Below are 427 nucleotides of genomic sequence, written 5' to 3'. Positions count from 1 at the left end.
TTATTCTTTTCTTTTTGTACCTTTTATTTTCGGCCTTAATATTGTTGATGGCCTTAGCCGTGTGCGCAACTTCGACTATCGTCGAGTTACTCGCCGTCATAGTCGAGCTGGGTCGACTTATCGGCGTCGATGGCCTTAGCCATGTGCGTAACTTCGACTGTCATCGAGTTACTTGCCGTCGTAGTCAAGCTGGGTCGACTTATCAGCGTCGATGGCCTTAGCCATTATATCGTTGATGGCCTTAGCCATGTGCGTAACTTCGATTATCGTCGAGTTACTTACCCACCGCAGTCGAATCTAGGTCGACCGTTGGCGGCGATGGCCTTAGCCATAATATAATCGATGGCCTTAGCCATGTAGGCGACTTCGACTGTCGTCGAGTCGTTTACTCACCGTAGTCGAATCTAGGTCGACCGTTGGCGGCGAT

Source organism: Nicotiana attenuata, chromosome 9, assembly GCF_001879085.1.
Source record: "Nicotiana attenuata strain UT chromosome 9, NIATTr2, whole genome shotgun sequence".
NCBI classification, from domain to species: Eukaryota; Viridiplantae; Streptophyta; class Magnoliopsida; order Solanales; family Solanaceae; genus Nicotiana; species Nicotiana attenuata.
This window is presented reverse-complemented; position numbering follows the sequence as displayed.